The sequence below is a fragment of the Ostrinia nubilalis genome, chromosome 14, assembly GCF_963855985.1.
Source record: "Ostrinia nubilalis chromosome 14, ilOstNubi1.1, whole genome shotgun sequence".
Taxonomy (NCBI): domain Eukaryota; kingdom Metazoa; phylum Arthropoda; class Insecta; order Lepidoptera; family Crambidae; genus Ostrinia; species Ostrinia nubilalis.
The window spans coordinates 1,818,325-1,840,862 of record NC_087101.1 but is presented as its reverse complement, the minus strand read 5'-3'; the positions used below and the strand labels follow the sequence as shown (position 1 = coordinate 1,840,862).

Sequence of the window (22,538 nt, the reverse complement as noted above, 5' to 3'; positions counted from 1 at the left end):
GAAATTAAACTCCGTTCTGTGTCATAAAATCATCTAAAGTCTATCAAACAAAATATAAGCCTGGAAAAGAGCAAATCCCATTCCAAAACAAAACAAAAAAACTCCCAACGATTCCACACAATGGGACAAAACGAGGATTTCATTTAATCCACCCTTCAATACAAAATTGACCCATTGTTCTTCTGTAAAGAAATAAAGTCGGTAACCGCCATTGTTCACAAACGAATTATGTAGATGTTGCAAAGGGTTTCTTTGATAATTGTCATGATTTGGAACAAGTTTTCGTGGTTCGGTGGTTTAATTGTAATTATGAACGTTGCGACTTAATAAAGGCAGGGCCCGTTATTTTCATTTATGACTGTTGATTATACAGAGTGGAATTTTGTAATGCCACCTGGAGGGAAAGTACTCTTAATATTGTAGATAGAAAAAAAATCTCCAAGAAAACATTCCTTTATTTTTGAAAAGAAATAGAACTGCATTCAAAGATTTCCAAAAATTTGCTTGCCACACCCGGGAATCGAACCAACTAAAATCTGTTAAAAATTACACCCTGTATTTTTATTGCATCGATCGTTAGGGTCAAGTATAAGGATGAAATCTCTCTAACAAACTTGATAAATCAAATGAAAGGAAATCCATAAAATCTTAAATTATTTTAATCATGTACAGAAAATTGTATGGTATGGTAGGGAATTTTCGAAAAATTTTCTAAAATCTATGAATGCAGTTCTTTTTCTTTTCAAAAATAAAGGAATGTTTTCTTTGAGATTTTTTTTCTATCTACAATATTAAGAGTACTTACTTTCCCTCCAGGTGGCATTACAAAATTCCACCCTGTATATGTATATTTTAACAATGCTAATGCAATGTCCACTAGTTGGACTGACGATCAGGTGAGGGTTGCGGTGCCTGGATGCGGGCAGCGCAAGACCCGTCGTCATGGATTTGTGTCGCATGGCCTTTCTCCAGGCGTTGACGTCCTTTAGCAGAAACGAACGAACGAACGAAGTTTATTTCATTGTACATTTAATACCCGAAAGGGAGGAAAATTATTTGTTTACGTACATTTAATCAGGTAAAGGCATTGCAAGATAATCCAATTGTCTGAACAGGATTACGATTCCGTGCTTCAGAGAGCACGTTAATTCAGTCTAGTTTAGCTATATCAGACGGCGGCTTATAAAGCTTGACACATAGTAGTACCCCCTAGTGTTGTGTTCAAAGGAAATAATAAAGAGATCTCACATGCAGCATAAGCATATTATTACATTGTTCGAATAAAAAAAACTTTTCTCCTAAAGGGAGTGCAGTAACAGTAGTGTAACGTGTGGGCAGGTCCTCACTAGGTGGACCGACGATCTGGTGAAGGTCGCAGGAAGAACCTGGATGCGGGCAGCGCAGTACCTACTGGTCGACATGGAAATCCTTGGGGGAGGCATTTGTCCAGCAGTGGACGTCATTTGGCTGAAACGAATGAACAGAATAAACCAATGTTAAGTTGTGCAAAAGTGTATTAAATTGTATTCTGTTGTAACCTTTAAATAAATAGGCTTAATTTTAATTACTTACTTAGAAAATAATCACACTAATTAAACAGCTAGAGAAAAACAAAATCTTAGACCAAATGAAATAACAAGAGACTTGAAATGTTCCTGTTAATTATGTAATTCACTAATGATGCTTCAAGTATACAATTATTCAAGCCATTAAACCTTCAATTAACGCCAGCGCAAGTAATCAGGGTACAATATAATTATGTATTTGTCTCCGAAACATTAATTAATGTTATTGATACATGCTGTTCGCTGTTGTATCAAAATTGTAGTTGAGACGCGCAATTTGCTGAAAATAGGGTCATGTCACCAGTTCACGTCAGTCGTGCTTTTTTTTAACTTAAAAAAAATATTTATTTCATTAGATGTGGTCGTTAAATTTTAATGTGGTTTTATCGGCGACTATTCATATGTGCTCGTACTTATATGGTACGTCACGATCAGTTAATTTCACACCAAGTTAGGATTATGCATGTATCTTCTTTATTGCCATTCCCATTTCAATATTTGTTTTTAAATTCGACAAAGCTTTAACCAAAGTGTTTATGCTATTATGACAAACGTTTATTACCTAAACTCCCAATTTAGATATAAAAAGCTTCACTGGATTAACCTACACAGTGTGACAACTCACTCAAAATTAACACATAATAAGCAAACAAAATAAATAAAAGCGATCACAAAGGACGCCCCGTGACAGTCCCGGGCCATAAATAACGTCGCGTCACTCCGATCTCATAACGCATCATAAATCTCATTGTGTTGGAAACTGTGTGAATTTGACCACAGTGTACATCTTTATTGTTGAATCTTTCTATTTTGGGTCATTATTTTTGTGTTATAAACGACACACGTCATGTTAGACAGTGATGTATTTTTAAAATGATCATCATCAGGTCCTTTGACCCTATTAATTTAGAGATTTGACCTACACTGCCTACACTAGCCAGAAGAAAAGGAGTTCTTAATTTGTTCCTTAGACCCAATTCTAAAAAACTTTTATCCGAGAATAACTCCTGGTATTATAACTGGCACATTGACAGTTTCAGTGTGGGAAATATGTCAAAACTGACGATTTATTCTGAGTTAATATTTACTCTTGTTTGGTCGAGTCCACACTTAGCCGCTTCTTATGACATAAATACCGAAAGTTTGAGAGCGATCCTATACTACTCGGCTGGAACCTTGCAGCTAGATTTACCAACTTTAGAAATGAAACCATACAATAGTTGTAGTCAGCCAGCATAATAAGCTCTTCTATCGGTATTCTCAGTTGGTCAACATTGTGAATCACGATGAGTGATGTTCTTCGCAATACGCTATTGGAGCGTAAAACGTAACTTATAAAAATATATTTAAAAAAAAAATACAATAAAATGTTTTCGAGAAGTCTTAAAAATAAATGTGTTCAACTACGTTCATCTGGGCCAACGAATCGTCCAAAAAAACATAAAACTTTTTATAGTCAGGTCCCGCGCAATAAGGTATTATCTACCTAACGTTAATCCTAGATTTACGAGTGCACCTAGGACCAGCCTGACTTATGCTGAAAGGTATTTGGCATGCATAAAGTCCGCGCTTGCCAAAGGGTTTGCTTTTGGCTACTTTAGTCGTAGGAAGGCAGGTAAGATAAAATACCTAGATTTTGGCGACTAAATTAAATTTTAGTGTAGAAGATAAATAATGTCATGTAAGCTAGTACGTATTGTAAGTACCTATGTGAGTTATTTTTGCCAGATTTTATAAAATAAAACGAGAAAATAAAATTTGCATGAAAAGTAACGAAACTGACATAATTAAGGATTTAGGAAATAATAATTAAAAACAATAATACCTAGGAATTTCTGAAAAATTACGCTAAAAATTATTTTAACTTAGATATTACAATAAAATTAATTCTAATTGAATTTATATTGTTTTACTTCTACTAACTTATTGACGGAGTAACAAAACGTAATAACACATAGGTACCTTGCAATTTCACTTTTTTTTATGCATAACAAGGCAGGTATTTGACACTATAATTCCACTTATAACCCTCATTCCAAAAAGTATCTCACCATAAAAATGCAAAAGATCCACATTAAAATTTAACCGAGAAAGAACAAGCATAAATCCGAACCAATCTGTCAACGCGATCAGTAGGGTAATTCAAGTGCAATCTGTCATTTCAATCTATTCTATTTGTCATTTAGCTTGTTTAATCTGTGCTGAATAAAGTGCACAATATTTAAGCAGGATATGGTTGCACGCGGATTTTTAGAGAGTTAAATCTTTTGGCCAATAGAAAACGTCATAATAGTTATTATATGAACTGGGATTGGTCAATGACTTTTGAAATTAAAATCCGATGGCCTGAAAAAATTGGTTTTCCAACAAACGTCAGTTACGCGCAAGGAGGTTTAGCTATTTATCCATCGAAGTTAATAAGGGAGAAGACATAAGACTAATTTTATTATTTGCCTGCCGCGACCCGGTTTTTACGAACAATGACGATGACGAACGATGAACCAGTAACGAGGAGCACACTTAGCAATGCTTCCAGGTTTCGCCTCGGTATCAATTAAGTAACATTTTCCTTTAAGTTTACTTTATGGCCAACTAAAGGACTTTTGCCGTCTCCATGGACAAACTCGAAGTATGATAACTACAGTCATTGTCAAAATTTTGCACTGCCATTGCCGCTGGATACCATATATCGCTACTATATTCATAGATAATAGACTTTCAGTTAATCGTCAAAATTGACATTGTTTTTTAAATAACAACAAATGGTATGAATTTTTAAATGTGATATTTTTATAAAGGTAAGTCCCCAAAACAACATTTGATAGCCTATTTTCTTTCGTTGGCATCTAAGTTCCTGTTTTCTACATATATGTTATTACTACCTATTGGATAAGTAACTAAGAACTTTGTCGTTTATTCCATGTGAACAAAATCCCTAAAAGCCCATTTGTAATAATATTCTTACTAAACACTGCTGAAAAAGGACTAAACTTCTGAGCTATGAACGTTTAATCCAGTAGCATTAAGTAGGTAGGTACGTATAGCGACGTTGGAACTTGATATAGAAGTTAGCTGTTTTATATTTTTTTTCACAGCAGAAATCTTTATCTTTGATCTTAATATCTGATCGTACGTATTGTCTTTTAAAATATTACATTTGCCTAAATAAAAATAACCGACCTGCTGCTTATGTAAATTATAATTATTTATAACCCTACTTACAATTAGAGATGGGTTTCCACCCGGGTAAAAACCCACATGAGGGTAAAAACCCAATAAAAACCCGTTTCATTCCACCCGCGGGTGTTTACACCGGGTGAAAACAAATAATTTTATAATTATTTCAATTGGTATCTTTTCTTTATTTTTATTGAATTTTTCTCATTTAAGTTTATTGATTAATAAGTAATAAGTCAAATTTAACACTAATATGCATTTATATCGTGGCCAAATCGTAAAATTGATCACGTTATGATGATGTGACCAATTATTTTATAAAATGGTGTTATTTCAAGAATCGTTGAACCGATTTAGAAGAAATTCAGTAGGAACACAATAATTTGTGATCATGGCAAGGACATGGAGGGGGGAGGGGGGGGGGAATGCCAAAGATGCCAAACTCTCTCTTTGATGACAGTACGGTATAAAGTTACAAATAACAACACCAACTACAAAGTACTTCTGCTTAAAAACTTGAAATCGAACCGCCCTTCCGCCACTGTAACGCATTGTAACGTTTTTCAAGACCTCCTCTCCCCCCAGATTGCATTACGTAACACTAGAACGCCCCCTTAGCAACAAATACCACTTCTCACTTAAAAAAAACGCTATTTTTGTTTTCACCCACCAGAATGGGTGATAATGGGTAAAAACCGGGTTTTTACCCAAATCACCCAGTTTAAACCCAATCGGGTGAAATGGGTTTTTACCCACTACCCATCTCTACTTACAATGCATAACAATCATAATTAGGTATTATAACCCTACTTAACAATGCATAACAATCATAAGATAGTTTGGCGTATAAGTAGGTAGGTAGGTACTATCTAGGCCGAAGGTGGAAGCGATCGACCCGGAAATATTCTCAACCATCTCAACTATCATAATATGTATTTAGAACAGTCCCTCCTTACCAATGATATTATAGATAATACCATTGCTCCTTACCATCAATGCAATCGAGCAGACAAAGGACATTGATAAAAATCGCCCTAAGATTTTCAAAGACTTGGTATGTACCATAATTTTATGTATATTTTATTTATTTACTTGCAAGTGTCCAAACCTATCGGACAAGTTGCAGTTCGAAAAAATATTTTAAAAGTATTTAAACGAAATCAAAGTCACCGACATATTGACAGAGCAGAGACAGAGATGCGCTTTTTTAATTCGATTTAAGTAAATAATGGTATGATCGATTAGACTAGAGTCTAATCATTAGACCTTTAGACGGGCGCAGATCCGCCGCGCCCGCAGCGCTTCAGTGGATTATTGCATTTTATGTATATGTCGGCGCCGGACACAGATGCTGCAATTATTATTGATGATTAATAGTACCAATCTTAATATTATGTTATCTGTATAAATCTGTAGAGCGGAAGGTTTGTGATTCCTAAACGTAACACCCGACTAATGCGCAGAAAAAGATAACTGTCAATCAGTTGTGTCATGTCAAGTGTGAGCAGGCGGCTGCGAGGTTATTATCTTTGAAAGCGTGTTGAGTTTGGTGGAACGTTAAATTGTAGGAAAAGTGATTGTCAACCATCCAAGATATTATCTCCTTGCCCGTTAACCCACGCCTATGGAGATTCCACCCCTAGAGTTCCTTCTGATAGAGACCCAGTGCCTTTATCAGAAGTGGGATTCGAAGGGCACTATTCAAAGGAGATAAATCTTTCAGCATGCACACCTACGCTACGCAACTGATCAAGTTTTACATGGAGGATGCTGGCTCAGACATTGAGAGTTGGTGCAGGTTCACGAAAATTATTGTGATTGACGTAAACTGGAAGGGCCTTTGTGAGTGAGTGAGTTGAGGGGGCCGGGCCAAGGGCGCCCGGGCCACCCTGTTGCCGTGGTTGAAGGGGCTGTTTACGCCCGGGCCACGCTGATGTAATGTTGGTTTCCTGGTCGCATGGCTGCATGCCTGGATCAGCAGTAGTAGTGGTGCGGTTTGAGGTAAATGGTTGAAAGAGCCTTGGCTTATGCCTTGCGCGTCGGGCCATGTTACCTAAACCCTGGTTTCCTGGTCGCATGGCTGCATGCCTGGATCAGCAGTAGTAGTGGTGCGGTTTGAGGTAAATGGTTGAAGGAGCCTTGGCTTAAGCCTTGCGCGTCGGGCCATGTTACCTAAACCCCGGTTTCCTGGTCGAAGGGGCCTCACGCCCGGGCCAGCTGTAATGTTTTGGTTTCCTGGTCGGGCTTCGCGCCCGGGCCAGCTGTAATGGTTTGGTTTCCTGATCGAGGGTCATCACGCCCTGATCAGCTGTATTTATTGTGATTCTACGATCTGATATTCGCACGCTCTGTAGTCAGGAATGGACGAGCTGTGATAATGAGAAATTGAATGTTTACAGATGGACAAACCCTGGACTAAGCGCACGAGGCCGTGCGATAGTCAGGCTGGCCGTGTCGGCGCCGGACACAGATGCTGCAATTATTATTGATGATTAATAGTACCAATCTTAATATTATGTTATCTGTATAAATCTGTAGAGCGGAAGGTTTGTGATTCCTAAACGTAACACCCGACTAATGCGCAGAAAAAGATAACTGTCAATCAGTTGTGTCATGTCAAGTGTGAGCAGGCGGCTGCGAGGTTATTATCTTTGAAAGCGTGTTGAGTTTGGTGGAACGTTAAATTGTAGGAAAAGTGATTGTCAACCATCCAAGATATTATCTCCTTGCCCGTTAACCCACGCCTATGGAGATTCCACCCCTAGAGTTCCTTCTGATAGAGACCCAGTGCCTTTATATATTTAATCACATTTATTTACCTACATTTACATATTTACTCTTTTCTTTAAGTGTAGACACTGTTTATGTATAAGTCCACTATTGCATGCCGTGGCAACCTATAATTAAGGCAGCACTTAGATTAAGTTAAATACGTTGTAAATATTGATTGTCTTCCAGTGTATGTCTTGTTGGTTGTCCTATTAAATAAATAAAATAAATATTTATAGCAACACAATGTTTAAAAATAAATTTTTTCAAAAACGATCAATTTAATCGATTATGTCTATTCTAAATGGACATCCCTATTTGTTAGTCAAATTGTCATTCACTCGCATCACCTTTTCTCTCTCACTCACTCTTGCTGTGTTGCCAGTGTTGCCAGAAGGTTACTTTTGTAACCTTTTAGGTTACTTTTGAACTGCTGTGGTTACTTTTAGGTTACACTAATGAAAAGGTTACTTTTAGGTGATTTTTCAGAAATTGTAGAATTAACTTTACAGGTTATTCAGTAAAAAATATTAATAGTGACAATTTAAAAATTATGTCATAAAGTGCATTTAAACTTGAATTTGATTTATTATTTGTTAAAATCCATGAAACGTTTTATACGACTGGTCACTTTTCGAATTTAGATGATCAATTGTATTCATTTTCCATCCATGAACAACCTTAGCCTTACACAATCATCGCTCCGCACCCCCCCCCCCCCGTATGAAGGTTACTTTTGATTCAAAAAGGTTACTTTTTTTTATATTTCTGGTAATTTCTGACTAGACCCGACTGGCAACACTGTGTGTTGCTGTCTTGCTTGATCCTTCTTTGTGATTCGTTTGTGTTTTAGCTTTTATTTTCGGAACTTTATTAACTACAAACTTGGCTATTCAAACGGACTCTGATTGATTGCAATAACGACATACTCAGCCTGGGATTTACTGTTTTTGTGTGGCTCGGCCAAGGCTCGGCTGGTGGTTCTATGGTGTTAGAAAATGAGCAACTTAATAATACACAACAATGGGCAGCACCTCGATCGGTAAGTACCTACATTTTGCTCTGCAATCTTATGAATAAGTACTAGCCTTGCCAAACTTCTGAATTGCCATTCTCATGGCGGGTTGTCTTGAAATGAATGTTCCGCTATTATCTGTGGTTCAACCCTGGACAGTGTGGCCACAGGCCCGATTCGATTGTAAGAAACTAGTCGATGGTACAGCGCAATGGAGGCATGAGCGAAACAACAATTATGTTGACAATCCAGCTGGTTTTGGTGTAAATCTAAGGAATTATTTACTTTGACACTATCTCCCTGCTCTCAATGAAAGCTTGTTTTGTTTTGTTTTTTGGAAATAAGACTACTAGATTATTATTTTTTGTAACTAAGTTTGTAACACGTCATAATTAATTATTATAACAACAATGCTTATTTACTAAAGCTGTTTAACCCTACCCTCTGACCCAAAATTCTACTAACAGCACATAATATTGAATTATCATTTTTTTTATGGTTTGCGGCTCAATTTATTCAACGCACAGGAGTATGTGTGGCATGGCATGCAATGAATCTATTTATTTTTACAGGTTACAGCTCATGATCTTATATGCACAACATGTTGGACCCAAGCCCAAGATACAACACAAATGCATCTACTTCAAATCTTAGCAGAAAATGTGTGCTTTGCAGTAGAACACTAGAGCCTAGAACACGTTCACATCAGCTCATGTCCCTGAGAACTAACACTCAACATCATATTAACATCAGGAACATAATTGTGGAACGACTAACTCCATTAGAGGTAATGCACGCTAAAGTCCTTATTTAATAAAATGTTATTGGCTATACAATCAGTCTAATTCTTGTAAAGTTATTGGTTTCTGTAAATTAATACTAAAATAAAATAATTTAAGTGCGGGACATTAAAAAACTGATAATTTTTTTAAACTTATTTCTAATTATTATTATTTTTAAACAGGTTACTGCAAATGACTACATCTGTGGGGCTTGTCACTCATTATTGCAAAGAGATACCACACCTACTTCACAAGACTCTCCAGATATGCCAACCGGTGCCCCGGTAGGTCACCAACAAGTTTGTGTTGGATGTGGTTGTTCATTATTGCGAACTTGAAGTCATTGTTTGGATACAGAGAATAATCAAGATATATTAAACATTGTTCGAAATTGGATTCAACCCAGAGAGGTAAGAGCCCTGCCAGTTTTATAATACATAAAAATAATTATGCTGGTTTATTATAATAATAAAAAAGGTTTTTTCCGAATCAGCCTTCCCATCCTTCAACTCCTTCCATTGCTTTCAATCTGCCACTACTCTCATCCATACAGGTTATACAGGGTGGAAACGATAAGTGATCTCACTCGATTATTTCTAAACTACACAAGATATCGAAAAACTGGTTACTCATCCTGAAAGTGCTTCACGAGCTCTTTCTAACGGTATCAGTAAATAGTTACAGAATTAACTGGATCTATCCGAAAATTCAATGTTTTCAGCCTCCATACTAAATGTATGCCAGCCACACAATATTAAAAGTGTTATAGATCACTTATCGTTTCCACCCTGTATAATACAAATAGACTTATATTATTAAAATATTGCAATATTATTACTTACATAATATTAAACATAATTTTTACTATTATAAAGCCAGTTAAAAATTCCCTGAGCCAAATAAACTCAGTAAAGTTTTATTTATACTTCCTGCATAACAACAGACTACTCTTTTAAACTACCACTATTCTCACTCTCAATCCTCGTTCCTCATTCATCCCTTTCGTTTCCTCCATAGACCAATCATTCCTCATCATTCAGCGTTCAAATCATAAATTATCTTTCATCACTCATCTTACTATTCCGTTACACACAAAAGTCGTTAATCCTATATAAATATTGCTCTTCTTATTGTTGAACTGTGAATCTGATGTTTTATTTTATTTTCAGATTCGTCCTTCAGATCTTCTTTGCCATAGATACTATCAGAGAGCACGAATTACTACAGTTGGTGCTTATTTAATTAAACTGAGGACCGGTGATTCAGATGACAGAATAGCTACATTACTTGGCATTTCAAGGAGTACTCTTACAAAATATGTAATGAAAGCACGCAGTATGATGGAGGAACATTTCGTACCAGCACATTTAGGGTTACAACATATTAGTAGAGAGGAAGTAGCCCAAAGAAACCTTTATGTTCCAGTCTCTTTTCGGGAAGCCAGGAAACGATTTACCACAAAGAAAGGCTATTGTCATCATGGATGGTACATACATACATTTATGTGCAAAAAAGTAGCAATTATGCATACCAAAAAAAAAACTTATTCCCTATACAAATATCGGAATCTCGTTAAACCATTTATGGTACTTTGTTGTGATGGCGACATCATTGATGTATTGGGCCCATATTTAATAGAAAATGTAGAACATGACCATTAATAAATAATAAGTACCTACATACGTATTTTCATTTATACCTACATAACTGCCTACTTACCCTTGGGTCGGAATAAAGATATTTTTGGATTTAAAAGTAAGTAAAATATATTAACTTCTTTTTAAAAAATGTTTGGCTTTTCCGTAGGCATTCCTATTTTTCCAATACGCAAAGTTCTATTTGCTGCTATTCATACGGTTTGACAAAGGGGTTCTTTATCGATCTACGATTTAAAGTGTAATTAAGACGTCTCTCCTACATATCTATACCTACTTATAATAAATCTGTAGAGAGCTCAATTCTGTACATGAAATATAATTTTCAAAATAACTATCAGGGGGTGATAGGTACTGATGCCAAAAATGCAATCAGTAAAATTTTTGTCTGTCTGTCCGTCTGTATGTTCCTTATAGAAACAAAAACTACTCGACGGATTTTAACGAAACTTGGTACAATTATTCTTCATACTCCTGGGCAGGTTATAGTATACTTAGGAATTCTCACGGGAACAGGAATTAGCGGGAAAATCCTTTTGTATGAAAAATCTAAACCGCTTAAGTTAGACGCTTTAAATTTCGCACGTAGGTACTTTAGTAAACTAATTCCCACGGGAACGGGAATTCGCATTATTATACATATAATTCTTGACAATAAATAGTTTTATTAGCAACTAGCGGCCGCCCGCGACTTCGTACGCGTGGATCCCGTTTTACCCCCTTCATCTATCTTACGCGGTTTAGATTTTTTCGTTCAAATGTTTTTTCCCGTTCACGTGGGAATTTTGCAATATCCTGTTGTAACTAAGCTTTAAGTTTATTAAGATACCTACATGTCAAATTTCAAGCGTCTAACTAAAGCGGTTTAGATTTTTCATACAAAGGGATTTTCCCACGAATTCCAGTTCCCGTGGGAATTAGTTTACTAAAGTACCTACGTGCGAAATTTAAAGCGTCTAACTTAAGCGGTTTAGATTTTTCATACAAAAGGATTTTCCCGCTAATTCCTGTTCCCGTGGGAATTCCTAAGTATACTATAACCTGCCCAGGAGTATGAAGAATAATTGTACCAAGTTTCGTTAAAATCCGTCGAGTAGTTTTTGTTTCTATAAGGAACATTACAGACAGACAGACAGACAAAAATTTTACTGATTGCATTTTTGGCATCAGTATCACCCCCTGATAGTTATTTTGAAAATATATTTCATGTACAGAGTTGACCTCTCTACAGATTTATTATAAGTACATATAGAAGATAGAAAATGGAAATGTACTTCTGTTATGCTAATAACCTCAAAATCTGAAGCATTTTTCCTATTGTAACGAATCTCCCGCTTATCCGTGCTTTAAGTATCTACACTAATATTATAAAGAGGAAAACTTTGTTTGTTTGGTTGTAATGAATAGACTCAAAAACTATTGGACCGTTTTTATTAAATTCTTTCACCATTCGAAAGCTACATTATCCACGAGTAACAGGCTAAATTTTATTTTGGAAAATAATAGGGTTCCGTAAAATATGTAGGTACCTAATGTAGGCCACGCGCGCGAAGCCGCGAGCGAAAAGCTAGTGGAGTATAAGGTGACAATCGTTAAGTAATTTCACATATAAAAATCATTATTTCATTGCTTGGGGGTCTTGGGGCGAACGATGTATGGACGCAGAACAATATCCTTTATTTTCAAATTTAAGCAAAAAGCATTCTGTGGTTATAAAATACCTATGCTTATTTGCACCTAGTTTATCAATCACCATGTTAATTCCATGCTTTCTATCCAGTCGACTGCTCTAACGACAAGGGTGGGCAGTCGTTGAGATGACAGCGCGAAAATCGTCGGCATCCACTAATTATGACCCTTATGTACCACTATATTGACAAAGTTCTCCGTCTTCGTACGCGATATTGGAAATTTGGCATCTACCATCGGCTGATCTGACATTAGGCGTAGTCTGGCTTTGATATTCAATTTTCAACTGTATTACCTTGACAATCAGTTCAAAATTGATTACTAGAAAATTATTTGACAGACGATTTCTACTCTCGACAAATGCATTTGAATTAGCCCACAGTTAACGGTCCATATATCACATTGTCCCTAACGGGACTCGAACTGGCCGCAATGCGTTGAACGGCGAGTCAATGAAATTTGCGGAGTATCGACGGTGAATACAGATTTATAGGCGCCACATTAGGATTTTTGTGGTCGGACTAAGGGATGAATGGAGTCGTGTTGTAAGGAATTTTTTTGGTAGGATACGTTGATGACACGATTGACGCTGCGAAGTTTTTATTTTGTAAAAAAATAAACAATTTATCGTTCTATTAGAAAGTGTAATTTACTTTAATATGTAGGTAATGACACCGAAATTCTTATGAAAGTGATAAGCTGAAAACATTTAGAAATATTTTACTTTCTTTTAGTAAGCTTAATATAAAGGTACCTACAAAATGAAGAAATTGAACTGTCAAAACTCAACATACCACTCAATGCACTTGAACCTTATAAGAGTAAGCTGACGGTTTTGCTTAATAGCAAGACACTAGGTAATTCAGCCTTACATAATTTAATGTGTTTTTTAATTATTTTTTTACAATAGTTTCCCTGAATTCATATTAGCAAAATAAATCCCATCAAAAACAATACTTGTCAAAAAAACCAAGTCTCGCAACTCAGTTGTTCTACGGTAAAAAGTTGTGAGATCCATGTAATACCAAGTCCAGGCCAGGAAATCTTTAACGTTTTACATAAATTATTGACTTGGCCATCGCACTAAATAATTTAATTTACACGTGTTTTCATGCGATGGCCAAGTCAATATATTTATGTAAAACGTTAAAGATTTCCTGGCCTGGACTTGGTATTACATGGATCTCACAACTTTTTACCGTAGAACAACTGAGTTGCGAGACTTGGTTTTTTTGATAAGTATTGTTTTTGATGCGATCTCATTTCTTTTTGTATTTTGTAGACAGCAGTTATGTATCTAGAAAACTGGACCGAAATTGAAAAATTTTACTCGACTTGGCGGTTGCACTACCGTGCCCCCAAATCTCATTTCTTTTTGTATTTTGTAGACAGCAGTTATGTATCTAGAAAACTGGACCGAAATTGAAAAAAATTACTCGACTTGGCGGTTGCACTACCGTGCCCCCCAATATTTTAGTTTTTCCTTGATTCATACACCAAACACTAATTATATTCCAAATTTGAAGCTTCTAGGTCTGCTAGAAGTGCCTTAGAATTTTGATGATCGGTGAGTTAGTGAGTCAGTGAGTCAGTGAGTCAGTGAGTCAGTGAGTCAGTGAGTCAGTGAGTCAGTGAGTGACAAAATTAAGTAACTTTGACCCGTTATAATTCTTAAACTACTGGTTCAAATTGAATGAAATTTTAAATATACCGTGTCTTTACAATGCCTGCATAGCTAATGAAAATTCAGCCTTCTAGTTTTATCCACAACGAAGTTACAGGCAGTCGAAAATGACCTGAATTGCTTCGAGAAAAGGATGGTACGGCCGTGCCGCTTTTTTGCTCGACTTGGTGGGGGCACTGCCGTGCCCCCAGATAATGTTTTCTGATTTATCTAAAACAATAAATGGAGAATTACAGGTCTTAACGCGATATTTTCAATTAATAAAATATAAAAAAATAAATTTTTGTATTTCTTTTTTTTGCAATCTTCCATCCGCGACTCCACAGCGCCCCCTATTCCGCACCCTTCGCACGGCGCATTACCCCAGCGGGTACCGCTCGATAATATTCCCGTTCTATTTTATTTAAGAGTCCACCCCGCCGTTTGGGGCGAATTCAATTCCAAATTTTGACACATAATTTGTTGATTTAATGAACTATACACGCGTAGTGGGATTACGTCACGCGTGGATGCAGTAGGCTTGTGTGTGTGGTAAGTGCTTTTTAAGACGCTAAGGACCAACTCCGTTCGGTCCGTACAAGGATCAACAAGGATCCGTAAACGAACTAAAGTCACTGACATAGCCCGACGTTTAGCAAGCTGAAGTGACAATGGGCAGGGCACATAGTACGCAAAACTGACGGCCGATGGGGCAGCAAGGTTCTAGCACGTTCTAGAGTGAAGGTCACATTCTGGAAAACGCAGCGTGGAACGACGCCCTCATAAAGGTAGCAGGAAGGCGCTGGACACAGGCCGCTACCAACCGGGCTATGTGAAAATCATTGGGGGAGGCCTATGTTCAGCAGTGGACGTCGTATGGCTGAAACGATGATGATGAAGTACCAACTGCTCAAGTGTTACTCGAAATGGACTTGACTTGCGTGAAGCTAGCTAAGTCAAAATGGACTAACAAGTTCTTCCTAGACAAACCAACGCGTTTTTGTGCAATGAAATTCTCATGCTTATTACCAGTATACCAACACTTACCCTAAACGATAATCAAACCCGGAACCTCAGCAAAAAATATTCAGAACGTCAAACAAATTATTTGGTTCGTTTTGTTGACGATTTGTTTTAAAATACAATAACAACAATGTAACAACGATTCATAATCAAATAAGATTCTTGCTTTACACTTTTACCCCCTTATTAATAAAAAGTTACGCCTTGGATGAACCTTGAATTAAAAAAGGGGATTGGAATACGCGAAAGAATAATTAAATTAATAAAAATCCATTTAGTACTAGTGTTTCTGTTCCTGTCTACACTATGACATAGTGGAGACGTTATCTTTTATTCTTTGCCATTTAAAGGCTGGCCTATATCTGTCGATATGAATTGACTTGTTTTGTTATGGATCAAGACGAATGGCCGAAACGTGACTTGGGTTTATTTTATTAAAGAATCAATGTTGATTTGTTTTGATGCATGATAGGAAGCATTTTGATTTAACCTCACTGAATGACATACAGACAAACGATTAACTGATTGATTTACTCAATATCTTTACTGCGTCCTTAATAGTACATTAAGGGCTACAAATTAAAATATGTAAAAGAGATGGATTCTTTTTGGTTAAGAAAGTTATTATTAGGTACATAGTTAATTATTTTTATAATCTAAATGGTGTGGCGTGTAAATAGCCACACCAGGAATAAAATTGCGGGGAAGGAAGATGATGCGGGGGTCGGCTGGTGACTCCAAACAACTCAAAAATACAGCTGCATAAAACGGAAACCACCAACCTGCGGATCAGGAGACGGAGACCAGGCTTCGAGGGTCGACCCGTCGATATTTCTTGCGGTTTTGATTATTTCAATTTATATTCAGATTCAGCGGATTTTTCACATTTGACTTCATTTGACAGACGTTCCAAAACAATATAGTTTTTTCTTCTTAATTTTCTATAGAGGTTTTTCGCGTGACACTTGACACTGGCCACTTGGCTCCTGCGAAGGTGCTGGCCCCGAATCCGATAAACAAATTGGTGGGAAACCAACTCATGCAGCTAGATAATTTTGAGAGTTGGAGCCACCGAAGAAAAGGAAGATAAGGGACATAGGCCCAACCACTAAATACTTTTTTATAGTGTAGTAGCATTTCGTAGTCAATATCCGTTCCGAATGCAAGATTTAACATTATTATACCCAAATTAGAGCACTACATCTAATTCAGGTTTTGTAGGTTCTACATAAGTAATTAATTATCTTTAGACCTTGTTATTAATGTACGAAAAAGAATAGAGAAAATCTGTGTAAGTACTTACCCGATCTGCAGTCCACCAGCACCAGGTCCTCCAGGGATTTAAAGTATTTTTCACAAACACACACTACACTATCACTATATTGGTCCAATTACCTACAAGATATTTAACTTTGACAGATATGGACAAAATAGACAGATGCGGTTGACCATTTACTATCTAGCACTACTAAATCATCACCATTCCAGACTGCATCTTACTTAACACCAGGTACGATTGCGGTCAAATACCTGCCTTGTCCTGCATAAGAAAAAATAAAATAAAAACTTCTATACACACAAAAAAAAACACAGAGATAATCCGGCGCGCGCGACGTTACTCTGACATTCACTTGTTACAATTACGAGTGTTGTCATCTGTCTATCGTTTAATAAGACACCAGAAAGAAACTGTGAACGATTACGCGACGACACGGACGTCTGCAGTGAGCGACGATCATTCGTAGACTGATGTCGATTGCAGCGAGCAACAGCGAGAAAATATTAGAGAAAATGTGGGTAGTTGGGAAAAAATAAAAATATACCTACTAACATTGGAATTAATGAATGGGTTGTATTTATGTAAAATAAGACTTGTGTCTACCGTCAGAATGTTTTGTCCCATCGAAATGGCAATACATTTTCACAATATTGAGTACCTAATTACATCTAATAATTTTGTTTCTAACTACGTCTGTTTAGACACGACACTAATACTAATAATGTTCCAGTGACAAATTCAACGTGAACACATAAATCAAACGGATGCCTTTTATCGTCGAAAATGTACAGAGAAACGTAGGTAATTAGTAAATTAACACATTCCTGCTGTAATTAGATTCGAATAACTTCGAAACCATTCGTGCAAACAGCATTGATTCAACAAATGTATGACAAACCATTGCGTTAATAATTTTCGTTAGTCCGCATCATTACACGATGAAAATGGTGGGAATCCGAGTATAATTTCATATTGTACAGCTAAATTCGGGCGTTTTATGCCGTCGTAATAAAAGTGATTTTGGAACAACAATAAAAGCTGATGTGTTCATGTGTCCAATGAATCCACACAAATCATACAAAATGCTACGGGTGGATGAGCACCTGATAGTTTTTTACAATGATGATGTATTGTCATATTATTTAAGTTATTAAGTAAGGTACTAGTTGAACAAGCAATTTCGTTTAATGAAATAAAAGTCTAGTTACTTGGTAGAATTTTCGTTAAGAATTTCTGCTTTGAAACCCCTAACGGCATTTTTTTCTATAATTTTATAGACGTAAAAGCCAACAAGCCTAATAATTATGTCTACCAATATTACAAATGTGAAAGTTTGGATGTCTGGATGTTTGTTACTCTTTCACGCAAAAACTACTGGACGCATTTTGATGAAACTTTACAGTATTATTTTATAACCAAAAATAACATAAAATATGGACTATAATTAAATAAATAAATAAATCTTTGGACAATTTCACACAGCTCCAGCTAGCCCCAAAGTAAGCAACTTAATGCTTGTGTTATGGGTGCTAGCATATACTACTTATATACATTTTTTTTTAAATACATAAATATTATACATAGTCACACCCAGACCCGTCACAGAAATTAAAATTCATCATTTCAATTTCTGAAATGATGAAATTTAAGACGATCTGTGACAAACTAAATTTCACGCGGGTGAAACCGCTGGCAAAAGCTATTAAAGTATAAAACCAAGTATGTATTAGAAATCAATCATTACAAACCACTTGTATTGATAAAAGAAGTGGAATTATATGGATTATTAGTTTCTAAAAATTATTTCGATGATTTCTAAGAACTATTATTCATCTCAACAACAAAATTAATCCCAATCTGATCACAGTACCATTAAAAATAACCTAGTCTAGTTCTATTATCGTGTAGTGAGCTCCGCAAAAATATTACATGGACGTATATTTTTATACGAAAACATCTGTGGATTTCACACTATGATGAGGCACTTTATGAAAATACGTATAAACCACACACGCAACAAAACTCTGTAAGACTTTTTATTTGATCTATTGGTACAGCAGCAAATCAGACTACATTTCAGTTGAAAAGTAGCACCTACCTATTTCAACTACAAAAGAACCTATTCTTGACCTGTCATCTGTCATCATCATCATCATTTTAGCCACAGGACGTCCACTGCTGAACATAGGCCTCGCTTAATTTGCAGAATGGCCGGTATGGTGGCGGCCTGCATCCAGCGCCTTCTTGCTACCTTTATGAGGTCGCCGGTCCATCTTGTGGGTGCGCTTTCCGGTATGTGGCCTCCACTCCAGAACCTTGCTGCCTCATCGGCCGTCAGTTCTCCGTACAATGTGCCCTGCCCATTTCAGTGTCATCTGTACATTATTCCAAATAACATTAATATTTAACCCTTCACCAACCGGCGCTGCATTTTAAGCACACCACAGACGAATTATGGCAAACCTAGAATGCTCACACCATTTTTCCCTCATTATACGAGTACTACAATTAAATTCATTAAATCGGAAGCGTTAATCCAATGATCCCCTTTTCGCGATTAACCCAACCGTAATAAGCATAATGATGTTGACGAATAACCATAACATCAATTAATTTGGCATGCTCATTCAGTGGCCTGCACTCCTTTGTGTTTCACACTCCAATTATCCATGAAAATGTTTAATGAGAGTTTCCTAATTGTGTTCACTAGTTGGCGCCACTGGCAAGTAGAGTTCTGTCACTTGTTTTTGATAAGATACTTGTGCCAACCGGTAAATGATAAAGCGGTAGGAGCATGGTGCTAGTGCATGGGCGTAGTTAAGAAAACTTCTTTAAAAAAATGCGTGAACACAAAAAAAAACTAAAAATTAAAAATATTGCGTATAAAAAAGTTCATCCCCAATTTTCCACCCTTGGGGGTGAAATATTTTCTTCAAATTCGCATGAAACCCCCCTTTTGATAATACCTATTCAACAAAAAAATAATCGTTCAAATTGATTTATAATCGGCGGAGATATTGCGTATAAAAAAGTTCATCCCCAATTTTCCACCCTTGGGGGTTGTTTTTTCTATTATTAAATTTAAATGGGACCACCCTTGAGGTATTACCTATACGCCGAAAAAAGATTTGTTCAAATCGGTTCATAATTGGCGGAGTTATCGCGTAACAAACATAGAAAAAAAAAAAAAACATACGGGTCGAATTGAGAACCTCCTCCTTTTTTGAAGTCGGTTGATAAAATGAGGAATATCACCTGAAACCCTGTTGTCAGACATTGTGAGTTTTCTTAAACAAATTATCGTTTCATTCATTTTAATTTCAACAAAAAAACATTCAGAACTGGATATAAACCTCTTTCAAGGATTTCCACAACGGCTAGTCCTGTGCTGTCTGCATCCAGGTGCCACTACTGACACCAGATCGTCAATCCGCCGAGTGGGCGTGGGTTGGGATCGCTGCGTACCTTAAAGGTAGGTACTATCGATTTAGCCCCCTCATTTCTGACTTCACAATTAATATGAACTTCCTGCAAAGTGGATGACAGGTACACAAATTATAAAATTGGTATTTAATATCTATCAAACATAATAATGTTTGTGCTACCTACGCAACGCGAGACAAGGATTCTTTGAAGACGTCTCATAGGAATAACATGTGGGTAGATGGTTTCAAAATGAACCGCATAGTAAGCTCATTTAAATAAAGCCTAAAATAAGCTTTGATATGGTATAACCTCGTTTGAACGGGAGATTATTATCACTGCGCACAAAACTAATAGTGTAGTTACATTTTGATTAGTACACAATCGATGTTGCAACAGTAGGGTTACACACTTAATAATTCACAACGGTTAGGCCTCAGCCTCGAGTTTAGCGGGCAGCGGGGCGGGAGCGGCGGCGGCGCGGGAGCGGCAGGATCTTATGCGTAAAATCAAATAGACCGGTTCTCGAAAACAGCGGCGCGGGAGCGGGCAACGAGCGGGCAGCGCACTCCTTTTTTTGCCCACAATAAATCGAGCGTTAGGAATTTTGAATCGAAATAAAATTGTCGCCGTTGTTCAGACATTTCGTTTGCGAATAAAAACAATTATCTCGACAACACAACACTTCGCCGCTAAAGCGCCGCGCGAGCTGCCCGCTTCTTTCGAGAACGAGTCTGCGTTGCCCGCCCCGCTCCCGCGCCGCCGCCGCTCCCACCCCGCTGCCCGCTAAACTCGTGGCTGAGGCCTTAGTGTGAGCTGGTCCCACTTGGTGGTACGACGTGGTGGAGGTAGGGCAAAATGCCTGGATGCGGACAGAATAGTACCGGCCGTTGTGGAAATTCTTGGAGGCCTTTTTCCTGCAAATAGACGTCATTTGGCTGAAACGAACGAGAATTCACAGGAAAGAAGAACGGTCACGCCCCATACAACAAAAACCCAGACCCGACAGAAACGAGACATACCTCAGTTTTTTTGTCATGTCTTAATTAGTTAAATTATATATTTTTTATATTCGAAATCTATGTATAACACCAAAATATTACCCTTTGTTTTTGTTCAGGCGCTATACAAAAACTAATACAAAATGCCTATTTATCACTAAAATTGGTAAATGTATGTACCTAAATGTCTATTACAGCTGCTATGGAATGTATCTAGGTGACCTGGAGATACAGCCGGATTATACAAAAAAAAAAAAAAAAAATTTGGTGATAAATAGGCATTTTGTATTAGTTTTTGTATAACGCCTGAACAAAAACAAAGGGTAATATTTTGGTGTTATACATAGATTTCGAATATAAAAAATATATAATTTAACTAATTAAGACATGACAAAAAAACTGAGGTATGTCTCGTTTCTGTCGGGCCTGGGTCACAGATGACCGTTCTTCTTTTCGTAGCGGCTTGAATTCAGCCTTATCTTGCTACCTTTATGAGGTACTCTTTCTACCTTGTGGGTGCACGTCTCAAGCTGCGCTTTCTGGTACGTGGTCTCCACTCCAAAACTTTGGTACCCCATCGGCCGTCAGTTCTGCATACTATGTGCCCTGCCCTTTGCCACTTCAGCTTGCTATTCCATCAATAGTACCCATTGAAAAATTTTGCCATTTGCAACTTTATTAGCCGTTAAATATAGGCCTGAACCATCCTGAATGCCGTGATCTTACTGGGTCACCTCCATTATGAAGTATTATCATAATTTCACCGTTCACTGCGGCTCGGTGCGGTTAAATTGCGATTCTAAATACGTCTCGATTGTGAGTTATTGGGATATCTCATTTCAAAAACGGGCCCTCCCTTCAGCCACCACACTCAGGCATAGAAAATCCAGATCAGTAAAAACAAAACCACATAAATGTCCAATAATTGACGTGACAGAAAAACTAAAAGTATTCCCTATAGACGCTACCCTCGGCCTGATCATCAAATTCCATCAGATGAAATGCAGTCCAAGAGCTTCGTTGTGCATAAAATAAAAATAAAATAATGGCCTCCTGGTAAGAAGACCCCAATAGTTTTTAAAATGGTTTTTATTTTAGTCTTTTCTAGAATACCTACTTAAACTTCACCTATTTATTTATCAATAAAATACCGTTATTGGCGTAAGACGAGACGATAAAGAAAATCTATGGCGATGCATGGTTTTGATTTAGCGAAGGAAGTTTTTTTGGTTGAAACCTCAGATCATAGAAGGGAATAGATGTGAAACGGGGGCGTGGCGCGTGTCTCCGCGATATGCCCAGAAACGAACATCGCCCGCGACGCCAGGTTAGTCGCGATTCAGTCGTACTGAGGAAATGTTCTCCGATATTGTTGGATAATGCGTCGTAACGTGCAATAACATAAGTGAAACGAAGAATTACAGGAACAATGAAGTCATTTACCACATGTAAGTATTGCAAATCCATTGGTATTTTGCTTATAAATAAAAAAAACTA

At 37.1% G+C, this 22,538-nt stretch overlaps 1 protein-coding gene and 1 long non-coding RNA gene across 2 annotated transcripts in view; one reads left to right on the top strand and one right to left on the bottom strand.

Moving 5' to 3' along the window:
- The window catches only part of LOC135077965 (acyl-CoA:lysophosphatidylglycerol acyltransferase 1-like), a 542,351-nt gene that overhangs the window by 211,204 nt on the left and 308,609 nt on the right, over positions 1-22,538 (bottom strand). The gene's annotated exons all lie outside the window — the stretch shown is intronic.
- On the top strand, positions 8,322-10,959 carry LOC135077799 (uncharacterized). Its single transcript, XR_010258507.1, has 4 exons — positions 8,322-8,553; positions 9,099-9,313; positions 9,491-9,718; positions 10,478-10,959. It is a non-coding gene; the product is annotated as an uncharacterized LOC135077799 (long non-coding RNA).